This window comes from Sphaeramia orbicularis, chromosome 14 (genome assembly GCF_902148855.1).
Source record: "Sphaeramia orbicularis chromosome 14, fSphaOr1.1, whole genome shotgun sequence".
NCBI classification, from domain to species: domain Eukaryota; kingdom Metazoa; phylum Chordata; class Actinopteri; order Kurtiformes; family Apogonidae; genus Sphaeramia; species Sphaeramia orbicularis.
In genome coordinates, this window is record NC_043970.1 from 2,255,990 (window position 1) to 2,263,019 (window position 7,030).

Consider the following 7,030-nt stretch of genomic DNA (forward strand, 5'->3'; position numbering starts at 1 on the left):
CTGGTTTATATATGCTTCTGTCTGGTTTATATATGCTTCTATCTGGTTTATATATGCTTCTATCTGGTTTATGTATGTTTCTGTCTGGTTTATATATGCTTCTGTCTGGTTTATATATGCTTCCATCTGGTTTATATATGCTTCTGTCTAGTTTATATATGTTTCTGTCTGGTTTATATATGCTTCTATCTGGTTTATATATGCTTCTATCTGGTTTATATATGCTTCTGTCTGGTTTATATATGTTTCTATCTGGTTTATATATGCTTCTATCTGGTTTATATATGCTTCTGTCTGGTTTATATATGCTTCTGTCTGGTTTATATATGCTTCTATCTGGTTTATATATGCTTCTATCTGGTTTATATATGTTTCTATCTGGTTTACTGCTGGCTGCTTTGTGCATCTCCTTTTACGCTTTGTGGATCTCTTCTTCATGACCCCTCCCCCCTATATACATATATGTGTGTGTGTGTCAGGGGGGGCACCAAATTCATATCTCACCTAGGGTGCCAAAATGGCTAGAACTGGCCCTGACAATACTGACACAGAAATACAGGACAAACTCACAAACACCTAGAATGACATAAAGACAGAAAAGCACAGTGAAAGACTGAACAAAAACTCCAAACTCTAGTAGAACTCTGGTGTCAAACTAAAGGAACAGCCCAGGAAAAGTGGTGAATTCATCCATATGAAGGATTTCCAAGTGTTTGCAGCTGCTTTCAGAGCAGAGTTCATGTATGAGCTGGAAAAGAACAAAATGAAAACAATACAAAACTAAGGCAGCGATGAAAACAACAACAAAAATCATACCAGAAGTCCAGACAAATACCTCAAATATGTACAAAGATAAAAATGAAACCTGACAGGTTTATCAGACACGTCAGCAGGTCCAGAGTGGGACAAAGGCTGGTGTTTCCATGGCAACGTGGACTTGGATGTGGACATGGATGTGGACGTGGAGGTTGATGTGGAGACTGATGTGGATGTTCCTGTGGTGGTTGCTGTTGCTGTGTTGCTGTATCTCATGGTGTGTTGCATGCCTTCAGTCGGCTCCGCCCCCTACTGGCCTGGAACAAACATGTCATCATCATGTGCTGCTGTCACTCATGTGTGTGTGAGTCCATGTAAAGTCCATTCAGTCACTGAATCAAATCCACCTGATCAGTGAAATAATGCTGACATGGGACGGCTCTGAAAGCACACAGACATTCAGTCTCAGTGTTTGTCTGGGACTTTTCCTGGTGGACTGGAACAGACAGGAGGTGGATTTACTAAATCCAGGACTTGGACTCCACAGACTGGAGTTCCCATCCTCAGTCCTTCCAGGTTGGAGCTTTAGACCATCACATCACCTGAGTCATGTGATCTCATCTGTGTGGACATTTTCCAGATGAAACCAGTAAAACCATTAAACACACACATGAAGGGCATTGGTGTTCGACGGTGGAAAAGCACCATGAAGAAGAACCACCGATAACGGAAGAACTTTTGGCCATAAATTATTGGCCTGGTAAAAAAAAAAAATTCCTTTGCAAATGTAATCACTAGGCCAATAACTTAATAATATATGAATAAAACTGTATTTAAGTTTAATTTGTTAGAGAGAACTGTGATAAAATCTCCCTCTTTCTCTCTCTGTGTGTGATTTTATCACAGTTCTATCTAATAAATGAAACATAAATACATATAATATAAATTCATATATTATTACATTATTTGCTTAGTTAATACATTTGCTAAGATTTTTTTTTACCAGGACAATAAGGTAATAAGTTATTACATTATCGGTTCAGGACCTTTATTCCGTTATCGGCCGTTCTTCTGTGATTGTCTTCTCCACACCATGAGCCTCTGAAACCTGCACAAACACATGTGTCAGATATTGGAGGTAAACCCAGTTTGGCAGAAGCATCCCATGTCGGCACTGAAGTGTGTTAGTGTGTTGAATAAACACACAAAACTCCAAACTCACTTGTTTCTCCAGGCATTTGAACGGCACTAGATAAAGAATTGTTATATGACCAACTTATTATTTTAAATTTAGACCTTTTTATGATTGTAATTTTATCTGTGTTCTTATTTGTATTATATTCTCTTTTGTGAAACACTTTGTGACTTCTCTTGTCTGTGAAAGGTGCTGTAGAAATAAACTTTGCTGGTTTGAATAAAGCTGTGAACTGACCCGACAGTAGAAGTAGAGGGAGATGGTCCCCATGATCAGGAGGAAGTGGACCAGCACCACCCTGATGATCAGATTTGTCACCAAGTCTGAAACACAACAACAACAACCATCAAGTCTGGGCTCCAAATGGGAAAATGGAAAATTAACCAGAGAATGGGTTTAAGTCCAAAGGAATATTAGTGTCAGATCGACTTCAAACACTGTCTGCACATGACAATACATGGACTGGCCAGGTTCTATCAGTGGAACATTTACACAACTGTTGGAGAAATGGACACAAACCAACATATATGTGTTAGAACACACCATCATATACCTGGAAAACAGCAGCAAACCAACACTGTGGTCATTAGTTTAACAATTAATCTGATTCAGATCTGGAACATTGAACACATTTAATCTGAGGCAGATCATTTCTAACCCAGTGGTGTCAGGACCAACAAACCCCGCCCCCTCACACCTATTGGAGCTTATTCTACACCCTTGTGTCGTGATAATGTTCATGAAGTTGAATAAATAAATGCACAGTATGTTTTCAGGACTTTTGTCTGTTTGATATTATTTCAAAGTCACAGACTCGAACCTTCACCCCCAGAGCTCAACATTTAACCCACAGCAACTTTAATCACATTCATTTATTAGAACAACTTCATTTGTTTTTTCACAATAAGTTTATTAGGAATTATGAAATTTTGATGGATGCTTTTTTTTTTTTTTTTTTTTTTTTTTTTTTTTACTGATTTCCTGATCCTTTATAACGGTGGAGTACCACAATGTTAGTGAAATGGGGGAAAAATGAAAATAATTTACCCAAAATGTGAAAAAATACATAAGCCTTAGGTTTATGTCAGAGTGATGGAGGACAAAAGCCTCTATATATGAGCCAAGTTTGAAGGAAATTAAAACAAAACTGATGCTTTTAAGAACATTTGAAATTTCACCCATTATAAGTAAATGGAAAAAAACAAGATTTAAAAAATTCATAAAATATGTGAACTTTGACCTACTTTTCCCAAAATGTAACCACATCTATTCTGGGTCACTGGTAATCTATAAACACAATTAGGACTGAATTCAAACAGTAGTTTTACTGATAAAAACAAACAAACAAACTGAACCAAAAACAATAGCCTTTGCCTCCCCTTTGGGGGGCGGAGTCATAATTGTAGCCCAGTGTATTCAGTCTGCAGAAAACCTGCACCAATGGGACATATTTTCATCCTGAGGATGTTTGTTCTGAGCTCAGTGGGATTCTGAGTCTGAGTTCAGACTGAAGTCACATTTGTGTCTGAGGCTCCGTTCAGATGCAGGTAAACGAGGCCCAAATCCCATTTATCTGCCCATATGTGACCTGGATCTGATCTATTACAGACAGTTTGAACAGCACTAATCCCCCCCAGACCACTTTCATATGTGGTCCTAGATCCGATACGTATGTGAACTAATTTTTTAGTTAGTTTAACGTTTACCGTCTGGAACTCCAGTGCAAATATATGTCTGTAAAAGCCTCAAAAACAGACTGATCTATTAGAAACTCAACTTTGACTGTTTCACATCTGTGTTCCAACATGTTTTCATCTGATCATTTTCCAGCTTTCATGTCCTTTCCACTCACACTCATATTTTTACAAACTGCTGTTTTATTTCTCCATTTTCTCTCAGTTCGGTCTAAACCACCTTGATTGACAGGTTGGAGTCAGACTTGTTTGTTGAAACTATGAGTTGAGTTCTGAGCTGAAGTTCAGTCCAATCCATTTTTATTGATAAAGCAAAAATTTAACCCTTAAAGACCCAAACGTCCACTGATGACCAAAACCATCTACTGATCTAAACTGTTTCATTCCTTTTGATCCACTAATCCTAACCATCCATGTCAGTAATTGGTGTCAAATACAGTTCTTCACCTTTTCATGGTCATCAGATATGACCATATTTGGACGTTCAGAGGCTCTGTAGTTAACGTTGAAACAGCGTCATCTTCTCCAACATTGATTCACCAGTAAAACTCATGGAGCTGGATCAGTGACAGTGGATGGACACACTGGGTTTATGTTCATATTTTACAGAAAAAGTCACTTTTTCTTAGTTTTCTCTGTTTCTGATATAAAAACCCTCAACTTTAACCTGAGCTTTTATGAACATCTACATGATCAATAAATTAAATATAGGAAAATACCTGGTGTTCACTGGAAAAAAACCCCACTAAATACAGAGGATTATGTCATAATAAATTGTGATCAATCACTTCAGAAAACTTAAATATATAGAAAACCATATTCTGGAAGTGCCACTACAGTAACACTGGGTCTTTATGGGTTAAATAAACACAAAGGTTTCCACAGCGCTGTACAGTAAAAGAAACACAATAAGAAGATCAAATACTAAGATAAAAACACAGTGAAACATCCTAAATCAATAGTCTGTCCACCCCAGATCAAATATCTGTGCACATCAAATCAACAACCTACGCGGTGTGAAAAGCCAAAGAACAGAGGTGGGTTTAAAGAAGAGTTTGAAAATGAGGCAGACAGTTGAATTCAAAGTGTTGGTTGATGTTGTTGAAGTGGACTCGTCCTATTGGACAGATTTGACACCATGTGTCCAACTGTGATGGTCCAGACCTCCATCTGCTGCAGCTCATAGACTGACTGATACCAGTGGACCCCCTCTAGACCCTGGACATGTGGACCACACACACACATGTACAGATGCACCTTGAACTGTGGACACTAACTGGGCTTCACATTCAACTGGATGGACTGGGTTTAAACCTGGGTTTAAACTCAACTGTGCTTTGAACTGAGCTCAGATTAAAGGAGTGTTTGTTGGTTCAGCCCAGTCTCTGACAGGTTCAACTGGACCGGCTTTACCTGATCTCAGTTCTACCAACGTGGTTCTGCTCACACCTGTTCACTCTGCTCACTGGGAACGTTGTGGAACATGGTCATGTGACTGTTACTGATGCATTGTGGGTGTTTTGTGTGTGTTTATCCTGGTGTTACCTCCGACAGTGAGATAGAGGGCGGGGCTCTGAGACGACGAGAAGCTGTGGTTATAAACGTCCACGTGATAAACACATGTGTAGTTCCCTCGGTGGGCGTAGCCCATGGAGGACAACAGGAAGTGGGCGGAGTGATTGACAGCCGGCAGGGTGAGGTTCAGCGGCTTCTTGGTGTCGGAGATCAGCTGGAAGGAGCCTCCTGGGTACTGTGGTTGGACGGAGCATGTGATGGTGAAGTCGGAGCCGACGAGCACCCGGAACCCCTGCTGGTAGACCCCAAAGACCCCGTCAGACAGGGAGATGTTGGGCTGAGGCAGCAGATCTGTCCACACACAGAGACATGATTGGACCAAGCAGCACACATGAGCACAAACAAGCAGTCAGAGAATCCATCCTCCTCAGAGACACAGATGGATCTGATCCACAGGAGTTTGGGATGGGATGAACACTGACCAATGAAAACATGGAGGAATGGGTCATTTAGAGCACAGCTGACCTTCAAAGGCATTATGGGTAAAAAAGGACACACATGTGGTGGTTTTACAGTCTCACATGTCAACATTTGGTCCTTTTGTCCTAAATGAGACTAATGTGAAATATGTTTGTGTTTTCAGCCTCATCTGGTCCAAATAAAGACGTTCATTTGGGATCTGGACGTTACAAAGGTCAAAGGTCAATATTTGACACATTTGACAGAAAAAAACAATGAACTGAGACAAAATAATCAACTGATGAAATGAAGAGATTCATTAGATGTAACTTTAAACTTCAGAGTCAGAACCATCTGGTCACTGAGAATTCAGTTCAGACACAGTTTGTGTCCATTTGTACCTGAACACACCACGTCCACAGCAGATGAGTCGTTAATGGGATCATGTAGTTCAACACAGTCCCTCACTCCAGATGTCAGCTTTACACAAGGAACTGAGACCCACCACACAGGTCTGTCTGTAGAATCATCTGTTCTGTTGACTGAAACAGCTGATCCACAGTCCAGATACTGACACACAGCAGATCCAGACTTCAGGTCCCAGACTCCACTGGGGTCTTGTACTGGTTTCCACTGTCCCTGGTGTTGGATCTCCAAAGTACCAGCACAGCGGCTCGGCTGTCCCACCAACCTGACACCACCTGGATGTGAGCAGAGACACAAAGACAGGAGGACTGGTTCAGCTGTTTAGAAAATGTTTGGACTGTCATCCAAGAGACGAAGAGAGACGAAACATTTTCAAAAGAGCTGAAGCAGTCCAGTAGAACCGAGAAGAACCATGACCTGGACAAATGAGAACCTACACAGACTAAGAAAGGAGTCTAAGAAAGGTAAAGAAAGGTAAGGTAAAATAAGATCAGATCAGACTTTATTGATCCCTCCATGGTGAACTTCCACAGCTGACAACAGCAAATACAACAATAAAGTGCAGGGAAGACGATCTGAAAATATACACTTATGAAACATAAAAAATCTGCTATCTTTATAAGTATTTACATAAATTTAGATTTAAATGTAAATATTATATTCATATTTACATTATATTTGCACATGCACATATCTGATAATGGGGGGGGGGGGGGGGGGTGTTACTGTGACCTGTTCTGCATTCTAATGGAAAGAATGACCTGTGCTATCCCTCATTGGATGTATAAAAATCTGTCATATGAAAGCCACACCCCCTTGGTACCTGAACAGGTGAGTCCAGCAGCTGGTCCAGGTGAGCAGGTCTTCCCAGTTGAGCTGGACCTTCTACAGTCCAGGACAGAAGACTCATTTCCTTCACACTGGAGCTCACTGGTCCAGACTGGAGCCTCCCCCTCTCCATAGAGCGCCCCCTGGAGGAGCCCAG

The 7,030-nt window shown here is 40.6% G+C and overlaps 1 long non-coding RNA gene across 1 annotated transcript; it reads right to left on the reverse strand.

Annotated features, from left to right (window-relative positions):
* Window positions 1–330: 330 nt before the first annotated feature.
* On the reverse strand, window positions 331–5,246 carry LOC115432505 (uncharacterized). The gene is made up of 3 exons (XR_003937219.1): window positions 5,191–5,246; window positions 2,189–2,274; window positions 331–1,073 (listed from the first exon to the last, which is right to left on the reverse strand). It is a non-coding gene; the product is annotated as an uncharacterized LOC115432505 (long non-coding RNA).
* Between the last annotated feature and the right edge of the window lie 1,784 nt (window positions 5,247–7,030).